Here is a 12751-nt window from a genome sequence, read left to right as displayed (position 1 = left end):
CCTATATTCTGGCTTTTATATTCTGGTTCCTAGTTAGTTCCTCCACATTAGAGCTTTTTCAACAGCTCCAAAACACATTGTTCTGAGTCCCTTCCTTCTGTTCTCACTATTGCCACCAAGGTTTCTTCAAGAAAATAGTTGTGTTCTCTTCTTGCTTCACCAATGTAATGAAATCTTCCATGAATTTCCTATTATGTTAAGGATGGAGCTCAAAATCCTTAGCATGACATACAAAACACTTCATGATCTAGCTCTTACATGTGTTTCCAGCTTCATCTCCTGCACATCTCCTCCTCCCCAGGTACATTTTCCATCCAGCAGGTATGCCTCCTATGTAGGTGTTCTCCCAAATATACCACTTTTTACTTCCATTAAATCAGGGAAATTCCTCCTCTGGTCCCTCTTTTGTGTTTCTTCCTTTCACACCTTTTCACATCCACATCCTTAATTTCATCATGTGACTGAAGCAGAAAGAGAGAAAAAGCATGGAGCTCACAAAAATATGTTGAAGAATCCAGGGTTGTATAGAATTTACTGCACAAGGATAGAATCTGTCAAGTCAGGCAAGCAAACAAGGAGATCTATTTTCAAAGAAGACCCAGTGGAATCCACTGGAGAAGTAATAAAGAGTTATATATTGGGGAGCTTTTAAATAAATCATGATCAAAATTCATCTGCAATCTCTAGCATATTGTCATAAGTAGATATAAATATTTCTTGGCAGGAAAGGGGTTCTGTCAGTCTAGCTTTGGAATACTAGTGAGTTGTCACTGAGTAAGAACTTTGGGGTAGAAGATACATGTGAATGCCTTTCAAGTCTGAGGCAGGATGTGGAGGTGAGAATTTATATTCTGGAAAGAAGGAGAGCTATCAGAAATAGTGGTGCTGACCTCACAGAAGGAGTAATAACACCCCCCCATTTACTTACATGATTCAAATCACATTCACTTATAGGAAGATTGTCATCCATGATGGTGCTGTCAAATTCTTCCCAAATGACTCTTCCATTTTACTGAAGTATTTGTCATAATATACAACATTTATTTGTTCATTTGTGTGTTTCTCCAGCTAGAGCAAAGGGTTCCATGCTTCACTCATCCTATATTACTAGTACCTACATGTCATCAATCCTAGAGTGGGTATTGCACAGATTTAGACTGAGGATTGAAGAATAAGTGAAAGTAGGCTTACCAAGCATAACACTGAGAGCAATTGTTGTGGACATAAGGCATTTGTATACTTTATTGTCTGCAGAATGGTTATAAGCATAGAAATGAATAACGTAGGGAGAAGTGAGGAGGCCTTTGGAATGTTGGAAAGATAACTTCATGTGAGTAACTACAACAAAATCTAATGCTAGTGGCACTGATGTTGACACATAAAACAGCAACTATAGTGCTTCACACAATACCTAGCACACAGTAGGCAATCAACAAATCAATCAATCTGTCAAAAGTTGGGATAGAAATTGGCACAAACATTGAAATCAATATGTCTTAAGATTTCTAAGGCAACTCTGTTAGCCATTCAACTTCTCTTTTTTAAGGTAAGTTCTTATGAAGACCATTGATAGAAATACACAACCATAATATATTTTTATTTTGCCTTAGTTATCTTACTCATGGCCCCAGCTGGTTCTCTCATAGGTGGGTGTGGCTAGGGAAGGACAGTTTCTAGTAGCACAAGTCATCTCCGTTGCCTCTGCAATGATTATTCTAATTCCCTCTTCAATTTCCAAAAGGTTTATAGAAAATCACAGGTCGACATTATTTCTTCCCTTGAACTATTTTGTTGGGTAGAATTTATTTTGCATGGAATTGTTTAAGATGACTTTTTGACTATAGCTTTTGTCTTATGGGATTTTTTTACAACCTGATTTTTTTGCTGATACAAAAAGCTTTTGATCTTTAAAAGGGCAGAGCTATATTTCCCTTCAAACACTCTTAAATCACTAGAGAGAATTAGTTGTTAGTAACAGTGAGGAAAGGACATTTGACTCCTAGAACTTAAGAAATAGGAGGCCTGATAACCAGATATTAGAAACCCATTGAAGTTTTTATCCCAGTATCCAGACAAGTGCATAAAATAAAATAGCCTGGGGTGAAAAATGCTGAAAATAAAACAATGAAAGTGGCAACTAAGCATAATATTTTGTCCCAAATATTCCACAAATGTCCACATGTCATCTTTTTAAATTTTATTCCTGAAGTGAATAGGAAATAAACCATTGAAGGATTTGAGACGTAGCTTAAGACATGGGTGTGGTCATTATAATTAAGGCAAAGGAACAGAAAGTAACACTGGAATCATTGTTGAGGAGTTAATAGCATAGGGTAGAGAAAGTTGTAATAAGCTGGAAGGACTATTATCCTTCAATCTTCATTAATAAACAGAAAGTGGCAATTTCACAGCAAATTCCAGAACTCCTTACTCTGATCAAAAGTCAATTCAATATGGGGGATTCCTATAGAGAAGAGTAAAATAAGGACTAAATGTAAGCTCTGTTCTTTTGTTACATTGTTATTGCAAGAAAGAGGAAAAGAGGCTGATAAAACACTACAAGAAAATAAAAATGTACCCAAAATTTTGGAGTAAGCTTGCAGGATGCATAGGAAATTGGAGTTTGGAACTTCCTGTTCCATCAAGATAAGCAATCTACTCTCTTTTATCTTACTTCTCAAAAAAAATAAATAAATAAAATGAATGGAATTTTAGGCCCAGCAAGGGAAATTTTAGCTGGAATTGATGGTACTATCTGAGTATAATTTACCCTCAAAGGAAAGTAAGTAGGAAGCTTTCTAAGAGGACAGGTTATTTCCAAAAGAACTGGAATTGGATTGTATTTGTAGATCTGTTTGGCGATAACACTGATACTGTCTTCATTGCTGGCCACAAAAACTTTACTCTCAGTTCCTTTAGTGTCTTGGTTCTTATCTGCTGTGGTTGTAGAAGGCACAAATGTACCTTTAAAATAGATTAAGGTGAGAAGTGCCTTCTATAGTCCCACAGCCAGAAAGAAAAGACAGAGAGGCAATAGCAAACTGGTAGTGGACTCATACCCAAATCAAAATCCAACCAGCCTGCATACAACTCACTTCTGGTTCTACATTTGAAGATGGGAGTATAAGGGCCAAATATCAACATGAACACCCAATAGAGGGCAGCCTGGTAGAGTCAAAAGAGTATTAATCTGAGGGTCAATGGACCTTGGTTTCCTTCTCAGCTGTGCCACAAGTTGAAGTCAATATTTTTTCCAGGTTTCAATGTCATAATCTAAAATGAAAAGAAAAACAAAACAAAAAAAACAAACAAAAAAAAAAAAAAAAAAAAAACAAACAAAAAACCAACCAAACAAACAAACAAAAAACAGGGGAGTTAGACTAATCAGGATATGGCAAACTGTGGCTTGCCAGTCAAATATGACCCACCAGCTGTTTTTATAAATAAAGTTTTATTGAAACATAGCCATCCCTATTTATTTACATCTCATCTATAGCTACTTCTGTGCTGCAGTGGCAGAACTCAGTAGTTGCAACAGAGGCCAAATGTTCCAAAAGCCAAAATATTTGCTTCTGATCCTTTACAGACAGTTTGCTGAGTTAGTGCCAGAGAAATCTAGGGTCTAAGTTGATCCTCTAGAACACTGGGCATCATAGTTTCCACCCGTGATCACATATTGTAAAGTGCATTTTCCTAATCTAGAACACAACACATAGATTTATAGACAAAGCTATCTGTGTCAATTCTTAAGTGCAAAATCCATTCACCTAAAAATACATCAATTATTCATGCTTTTTATCATGTCTGGGTTTGTTATAAAGGGGTGGGGGTGGGGGCAGAAAATTCCCTGAGTCTATTTTAAGTCTATTTCACTTTCATTATGAGACCACTGAGGCTTTTCTTGAGCAAGAGAGAGTGTGAAATAGAATAAGGCATCCAAATCAATAGATTAAATTTATTGAAAGGTTGAGTAATTGGAGTAATGTTACAGAATATCAAGCAGATTATTTAGATAGCACATGAGTTTCCAGTTTGAGCAGGTCAATTTGCAGGCCATCAGAATGTACACAGAGAAATAGGGGGTTTGATCCAAAAGCCTTCTGCATTAGAATGTAGTAATTTGCTCTCTTTAGCTATTTAATCTCTTCCTCCTGTTCAGAGAAAGAAAGGAAGCAGTGATGAGAGAGGGGAGTATGAGATCATGCTGTAATTGCTTATACAGATAACAATAACAGAGACCTTTTCACACCTGCTTATATCCCAGATTGTATTTACAGCCCTTTCCCCCATACAGATTTCAGATCATGAATAAAGGGGTAAATCAGGAAAGTCCCAGAGTGGATCTAGGGAAGTGGTTGCCAAGTTAATCTATAGATCTCCAATGGAGCCTCAGCCCCAGACCTACTGAATCATGGTCTCTGGGGATGGGGCCCATGCAGTTCTATCTTCAGTGGGGTGCATCCAGGATTTTCTGTGCAGGCAGGGTTGGGGTATGCCTGTGGAGTCCCAGCAACCCACTTTTGGATACTGAGAATGAAGTGACTTCCTGAAGATCACAGAGCCCACAAAACCACCCCTGACTCCTGGTCCATCTCTCTCAGGAAAACACCAGGTCCCTGCACTGCAGGATTCAACTGTGATGTGACTTACTCTGACCAGCCACAGGAGCTTCCATGCTCTTCTTCAGACATGCCACGCACACTCCTGCCTCGGGCATGTGGAACATTTTGTCTTCGCTTTCTGGATTGTTGCTCCCCAATATCTACACAAATCACTTCCATACTTTATTGACCTTACCAGAGAAGCCTTCTTTAGCTTTACTTTTATTTATTTCATGGCACTTACATTTACCTGGCACTTCATATATTTACATGGTTGTTCATTGTCTGTTTCCCACTTGATTCAAGTAAAAGATCTGTGTCAGATGAGAACAGCTGCATATTTCTACTGCTGTATCCCCCTCACCTATATCTGGCACATCACAGACTCTCAATAAACATTTGTAAGTGAATGAATGAGTAAACGGTTCTTCTAAATATTGTCACCTGGACTGCCAGTCAGATGTAAGAATGGGACATAGAGGAAAGGGGCTTTGGAATTAAGCAGATTTGGTTTGAATCCTTCATGCATGACCTTGAGCGACTGAGTCTTGCTGAGTCCCAGTTTCCTGTGTCTGAAGTTCAGGGCCAATGTGGGACGACTACTGTGAGAATTCATGAAGCAAGCCTAATAACAGCTCCCTAGGGAGTAAGGCTGCAGAAGGCCCAGGTTAGAATTTCCCATTGGGAATTCCAAGGGGCTAAGTGGTTGATTGGATTCCCCAACTGGACTGCAGAGGAGCTAGAGGATGCTTTCCTTTCTTAATCCTGAATGAGTCGGGGGCTGGGGGGTGGGGTCGGGTGTTGTGTAACTCTCAGTTGGTGCCCTTTTGAACCACATTTCATCCAGATGTTGTGAAACAGGGAGCAAAAGGGAGCCTCCTCTGGCCAGCACACATCAGGCTGTGGGCTAAGCAGGACATACTGAGAGGAGAAAGTGAGATTCGGCGGCTTTGTGAGGTCTCCTCCAAGCTTTTGCTCTCATGAGGCGTCTGGGAATGGGCAAGTCAGCCCCATGGAACTCCTAGTCCAAATCACCAAGCAGTTCTCACTAGCTAATGTAGAACAGCAGAGTCTTTCATCCAGTCTCTTCAGGTGAGATTTTAGGTGTGTGGTGTCCAGGAGAGAGGAGGGAAGAAAGAGAAGAGCACTGGCAATCATGCCAAAAACCTATGTTCTAGATAACTGACTAGTGACATTCATAGTCTAGCACAATTTTATATTATCCTGTTAATCTATAAGTAGGATTACTGGCTTCACTTTCCAGATGAGGAAATAAAGCTCAGCAAAGTATACTTATTTACAGTATTTCATTGTTGTTCAGTACATGAGCCTTTCCCTAAGACTTGATTCTTTTCTTTACTACTTCCATAACCTTAGGAGCCATTCTTGGACTCATGCATTTGTGTTTTAGTTTGTAAAAAAAAAAAAAATGATAATAATAATAAAATAATAACAATAATAATATCTATTCATAGAACTGTTATTAAATAAAATACACTGTTAAGGGTAAAACACTTCTCCCCATGCATTGCCCATAATATGTGCTCAATATATACTTGCCAATATTAATAACATTAGCCTAAGTAACCCCATCAGGGACAGAGCTAAGATTCTGACACAAGTTGATCTGACCCTGAGCTGCTTCTCTTCTTGGTCCCAGTGATTTGGGACACAGCATGAACCTTATAGTCCAAGAAACTCATATTCTTGAAGAGCCTGAGCTACATGGCTTCTCTAGCTCCTTTCCAAACACTCAGTAATACCAGTGGAAGAGTTGAGTGTCCCATTCTGAGAGTTCTCAAGAAAAGGAAGTTTGGACTCTTCCCTGGAATCATATCCCTTTATGGCACCTCCTTTCTCTTCAGGATGCTGAGGACCTTTGGCCTCCATGGACTTCATCCTCCTGTACAATCGGTTCTCCTCACAATTAGTTCCTGGCACGGTTATCAAAGAGAACTCTCTCCAAGGACATGGAACAGGATGAAAAACAAATCGTATATTGTAAATTCAAAGTGCAATCAGGACAGGCTCAGCAAAGGAGGAAGCTTATGTTGTGGGAATTGGGGGCCAACAGTGAAAGACAACCCACCTCCTGCCTCCCCAGGTGATTTGTAGGATGGACCATGTGCCTGCTTATGCCCCAAACAGGCCCATGGCAAAACAATGCTTAAATAATGGAATCTCTGAAGATTTCACCTAAACTTAAGATCATTTTTCTGTCTTGTTTCAAATCATAGCACGGAAGCAGACTATTTCCTCACATCCAGAAAGTATCAGGCTTATCCCTTCAAATCCTCAGGGCACGTGTGGTTTGCCCTCATCTTCTGACAGCATGGATGGGAGAAGGAGCCAAAAGACACAGCATCTCTCTTCCAATGAAAACTCAGCTTCAAAGAAGAAAGTGACCACTGTTGAGAAGGTGAAGTCACAGCTTTGGCAAACCTTTGAAGCTGGAGGAGAAGATGTAAATTAAGCACAGACAAGCGGGGTATAAAAATAAAATCCTTGAAGGAAAAGCAAAACTCATCTGCAATGGGTGTGAATGTAAAGGAAGTTGGCCAAGGCAAGGAGGAGATAAACAGGATTGCATGATGTAATCACACTATGAAAAGGCAGATTAGATGAGAAATATAAGGAAAATACATAGAAGCTGCAAATTGTCTATTTTATCTGAGAACTTGTAAGAATCAAAGTGGAAGCAATGCCAATTTTCTCAATATTCAATTCATTATAAACGTGCCTGGGGGACAGGAAACATGGTTTTATTTGCTATTTCTGCAGTAGTGTTACTCTGGTGTATGACAGGGCCATGAGGCTCTGTAATCCTGTATAAGGCTCAATGCCAAGTGTCATTATGAGTTCCTGGTAGTTTTTTTTTTTTTTTCTTTTTCCTCGTGTCTCCTATTAGTTATTGTGTCTCCTATTAAATACCTCATTTATATATTCACTCATTCAATAAACTGATTGTGCCTGAAATATACAAGCACTGTACTACATAAGGAGTAAATGAACATGAACATGACATTGTCCATACTCTTAAAGGCTCATGGACCCAAAAAAAGACAGATTTAAGTCAGCAGTTAGAGGTCAATGTAGTTGGTTTCTGATAGAAAGAAGCAAATGGTTTCAAGGACAGACAGGGTATAGTGGCTCTACAAAATTCATGGCTCTCCAAATTCATAGCTACCTAGAACATCATTGTGTGACCTTATTTGTAAATAAGTTCCTTGCAGATGTAGTTAGTTTAGGTGAGGTCATTTTGGGTTAGGGTGGGCACTAAACTCAATAACTAGTGCATTTATAAGAAGAGAAGAGCCCATGAAGATACCCAGAAAAGAAGGCTATGTGACTATGGAGTCAGAGGTTGGAGTGATGCACTGATAATCCAAGAAATGCCAAGAATTGTTTAAGCCACCAGAAACTAGGAAGAGGCATGAAGTACTTTTCTTTAGAGCCTTTAGAGGGAGCATGACCCTAAGGACACCTTAACTTCAGATATCTAGCTTCCAAAATTTTGAGAGAGGAAAAAAAAAAATCTGTTGTTTCAAATAACCCACTTTGGCTTTTTGTCATGGCAGCCCTAGGAAACTAATATATGGGGGGAAGGCATTAAAGCCATAGTGGTGATAAATACAATCTTTTTTGGTGGTGATATCATGTAGTTTATAAAGTAGGTTTTGTTCTGGGAAAATACCTCCTTTGTTCTTGGATATATGAACCATATCTGAACTGGACCTTTCAGATACTCCCTTCTTGCAGTTTGAATCTTTATGCTCATGGAAGCTTCCAGAAGAAACTGTCAGTGTTTGCTTCCTTCATTCCAGAACCTGCCTGGGTTCTTGCATTTCCTGAAGCCTAATTCTTTGGCATGTCATTCCTCATTAGCTTTAGTTAACCAAAAGTGGTTATTGTTGGTTGCCGCCAAGAAGTTTGATACAGGGCCCATGATTTTCTGTTTATTCTTTTACAGAGAACATGATCATCTTCTCCGTTTAATTTCACTGGTGTTTGTTTTTGTTTTTGTTTTCCTATTCTTTTCTTGTTCTGCTGCTAGAAAGTTTGTGCTGTATTTTTGGCTACCTCAGGTCATGATGGAAGATTCTGTGGTACACATTTTATAAACATGCTCTGTCCCTGGCTAGAATAACACTTTAATTCATGCCAGTCTCTCCATTTGGAATCTCCTCTCCTTTAAACAACTTCACATATCAAAAAATAGCCATTTTTTTCAGACCTTAAAGAATGAATAGAAGAAATTAAGTCACTGGAGTTTAGCTAAACTTGGCTTTCAATGAGGCACCATCAGTGTATGTGGCCTACATTTGGACCAGTCACTGAAGCTTCCTAAACCATAGGTTCCCATAGTCAAATCTACCCTTGGATCATTGTAGGAGTCAAGGAGGTGCATATGTAAAACTCTCAGCCCAGTGCCTTGCCTAAAGGGGTACTAAAAATGTCTTTCTTCTTTGCTTCTTTTTTCTAATCCTGACCCTTCCAAAGCCCTTTTCAGAGCCTATCCTTCTTTCTTTTCACCTGGAACTGTAGCTACAGGCAATTGAGAATAATACATGGATAAATGACAATAAATGTCTCTTCAGTCCCCGTCCCCTTTAGCTTGCTGGGGTCTCCTGGCCAGATGACAGATCAAAGAACCTCTCCTCCAACCTCACACATACAAGAAAAGGAATCATTTTTACTCAGAAAGTTTTTGTCAGTTCAGCAAATTCTCAAAGCATGTTTTGCATTTTGAGTTTAAGGTCTCCTTTTTCCTTATTTATTTATTTATTTAGGTTTTGGTTTTATTTATTTATTTGCAAGAGAGACAGAGAGAGTGAGAGAGAGAGAGCATGAGCAGGGTGAGGGGCAGAGGGAGAAGCAGACTCCCTGCTGAACAGGGAGCCCCCTGCAGAGTTTGATCCCAGTACTCCAGGACCATGGCCTGAGCCTAAGGCAGACATTTAACTGACTAAGCCATCCAACCACCCCTAAGTGCTCCTGTTTCTTTCTCTAAAGTATATAAATTTGTTTAATGGGGAAAAATAATACTTTGATGACTAATTGTGCATCTAGAGCTTTCCGAACATGCATAAGCATTTTACTTGGACCTGCAAGAAATTCTTAGTTTCATTTGGTTGCCTTCAGGGTTCATTTTCATAGTCTTTCAAACCTGCTTAATCTTGTGAAGTGATTGATCTTGTTACCCCTTCAAAAGTACACACTATTGATTGTACATCTCTTTATTGCACATGAGAAAAACTGACTTTCATGCACATAACCTGGTGTTTCATTGACATGTTTCTTTCTAAATGACTATAACAGAGTTATCAACACTTGCTTGGGCCAGGCTATTAAAACAGCTACCTGGATCCTTTTTTCTAGTACTTCTTATCTGATAGGAAGGTTACTTCATCACTATCTTTTGCAAATATCTAGGAATAAATCATCTGTACTATCAATGTACTGGTCCACTGACTAGCTTAGAAGCTTGTTCTTGGTATTCTTCCATCAGGGCTCCCCTCACACCTCACACTACCTCTAGGGGAGCTATTATCACATTGTCCTATGACAAGGATGACCATATAAAATTTCATCATTCAAACCAGGACACTCTTGAGAGGGCAAAGGGGCACAGTTAATAACTGAGCCCAGATAATGGAAATAAACAAGACTGTTCTAAAAAGAACTAAATCACTCTAATTTTAACCATCAGTTCACTTGCCTGTTTCCTCCCCTAGACATCCAACTCCCACCATATTTTGTTTATTCTCTGCTCTAATACCAGCACTTACCATGGTACCTGACACAGAAAAGGTTCTCTACTTCAATCATGGTCTTGTGTCATGGCAAGAGCATAAATAAAATGGTCTCCTTCAATCTTATAATCCTTTAGTCATAACTAATTTATAATATAAGTTAGTATTACCCAGTTCAGCAATCATTCCATTTTTTTTTTCTTTTTCCTGGTTACTCTTGTTTATCAAGACATCTGAACCCGATTGCATTAGGGGGCCTTTGTGTTCCTATACCATCCTGTATTGATATTTTTGCATTGGCCATGCTGTATTATAATTGCTCATTTGTAGTAGGTGTTGACCCTTGAGGCTATGGGTTTTCTGGGTTCTCCTTCATCTCCATACTAGCATTTAGCACAGAGCTTGTCAGAGAGTAGGGCAATAACACATGCTAATTGAATGAATTGATGGATGGATTCATGAGTGGAAAAATGAAATATCCAGATTGAAAATGAGAAAATCCCATATGCCAACTTGCTGTTTCATTTGCTTGATATTAATTATTTAGATACTTGGCAAAATACAGATAGCTAGCATCAGGGACCTGCAGATTAATATCAACTTATAGGCAATTCTAGACATTAGTGAGATAGAAAAGTATTCTAGTATATTGTAAAAGACAAAATCTGACACCAGCATCACCAATGGTATGATGTATTTTAAGGTGAGCATAAGGCTAATGTTCATGGAAAAATCATTCTATGATATTTGTTGCTGGATAACATTTTTATTCAATCTCATGGGAGAATAAAGAGAGTGATTAAGAACTGTAAAAATACAATTCATGAGAAAAGGTTAGAGGAATTGGAATTATTTAGCCTAGAGAAAAAAGTACATGTAGTCATTCAGTGAAACCTCATTATCCAATATCAATTTACTCAAACAAGGACATAATTTAAACTGACAGCTATGTTTCCAATGAACAAATGACCTTACTATTCTTTAAGAAAGAAAAAAAAAAGATAATCAAAAACCATTTAACTCAAATATCATTTTTTTTTCCTTTCTGACCTCTTCTGTTTTAGATTATCAAGGATTTATTTCATATGAAAACTTTTGAGCCTATTGGAAGACACTGGAGATAGCTGCATTTCTGGCCCTTAATTGTCTATTCTCTAGAATGAGGGTGTCTGTTTATTCATTCGATAAATGTTTATAAGAGACCTATTTCATACCAGGCTCTGTGCTAAGTACTAGGAATACAGAAATTATAGCAGCAGACTGTATTATTTCATGAGATTTTCATTGAATTTCCTGTCATACCAAGCTTAAAGATTCCTAGAAATGCATTAGAAAGCCATACCCCTAGGTTAAGACATCTCCAAAGTGTACATATGCAGGTGTTGGGAAAAGAGAGACAGCAAATTAAGCTATTATCTGATTCTTTTCATCTAGTTACTTTTCGGGTGGACACTTGTCCAAAAAGAATAAAATACTGAGTAATTGAGTGTTTTTAAAATTTATTTATTTATTTATTTGAGGGAGCAGGGAGGGGGCAGAGGGAGAGGGAGAGAGAGTCCCAAGGAGACTCCGTGCTAAGCATGGAACCCAAAGTGGGGTTTGACCTCATGACCTTGAGATCATGACCTGAGCTGAAACCAAGAGTCAGTTGCTTAACAGCTAAGCCACCCAAATGCCCTAATAATTGTTTTGAAAGATTAAAAAGGAAGAATATTTTAAAAATTGAGGACCAAAAAACATTAGAACTAGGAACTACCTAATGGTTAGCTGAGAAATAAGAAGTTCATAGAGATCAATTGTCATGCTCAAGTTAACACGGTAAATTAGTAGTAAAATGCAGACTATAATTATAGTCTCCTAGTTGTCTTGGAGCTCACTATCAAGTCTCTCCCTCACTCATATTAGTTAGTAATTGCATTCATTTACTATTAGCAACTATGGTTACTAATAACAGAGCCCAATATAATGGCATAAACACATAAAGATTTATCCATTCACATAACATCCAGAGATGGGCAGCCCATAGCTGCTATCAGGGACCCAAACTCCTTCTGTCACTCTACTTTACCCTTTCTGGTATGTAGCTACAATCTTCATGGTCACAAGAAGGCATCTAGGACTCCAGGTATCACATAGTCTTTAACTAGGTACACTGCTGCCTGACATCTATTCAATTTTCTATCACTTAGAGAAAGAAAATGAATATTGGGTAGGAAATATGTAATGTGTACTACACCATTATTAGGAGACAAATTTCCATAGATCTCTTGCACTTTTACACACGTTGTAAGCAAAAGCACTCCCTCCTTTGTTCTGGACTGTTTTTTCAAGGATAGTTGTATAGCAAACAGCTTTGGAAACAAGAGATGGTGTCTTCCTTCAGAGCAGAAGGTATGT

The sequence above is a fragment of the Lontra canadensis genome, unplaced genomic scaffold (assembly GCF_010015895.1).
Source record: "Lontra canadensis isolate GAN:19392208 unplaced genomic scaffold, GSC_riverotter_1.0 scaffold49, whole genome shotgun sequence".
Lineage (NCBI taxonomy): Eukaryota > Metazoa > Chordata > Mammalia > Carnivora > Mustelidae > Lontra > Lontra canadensis.
The sequence above is the reverse complement of the archived record's forward strand: the minus strand, read 5'-3'. Positions refer to the sequence as shown.